Below are 492 nucleotides of genomic sequence, written 5' to 3' on the forward strand. Positions count from 1 at the left end.
ATCGATCGACACCGTGAGGCATCGGTCGACACTGGTCTCAGCCGAGACTTGTTTTCCTGGTTTGATGTATTGTTGTGTGTTGTTTGTTTTGCTTAAACATGAGGGTCTCATATGCTTGTGTGTATAACCTAGTAGATGGGAGGACGGCCTCACTAAGTATTTATGATAATACTTACGCATCTCAATTGTTGTTTGTGGTGTGCAGGTAAAGGAAAAGTGTGATCGTGGAATCAAAGGCAATGAGGAGGAGGATGTTCTAGAGGTTTGATTGATTGTGGTCTAGCTATTGTTAGGTTGCTAGTATTGAGTTGATAGAGTATTGTAGGATGTTCGAACTTTGCTATTTCGTTATTGGTTATTGGATTATTGCTGTTGGTATTCTTTTTGGATTAATGGAAACTGTTTTATTTGGTTATCCGCGGTTATTGATTGTTGCTAGGATGTTAGTGGGTATGGGACCACTAGTAAATTAAGGTATTAAAAAAAAAAAAA

The sequence above is a fragment of the Camelina sativa genome, chromosome 12 (genome assembly GCF_000633955.1).
Source record: "Camelina sativa cultivar DH55 chromosome 12, Cs, whole genome shotgun sequence".
Classification (NCBI taxonomy): domain Eukaryota; kingdom Viridiplantae; phylum Streptophyta; class Magnoliopsida; order Brassicales; family Brassicaceae; genus Camelina; species Camelina sativa.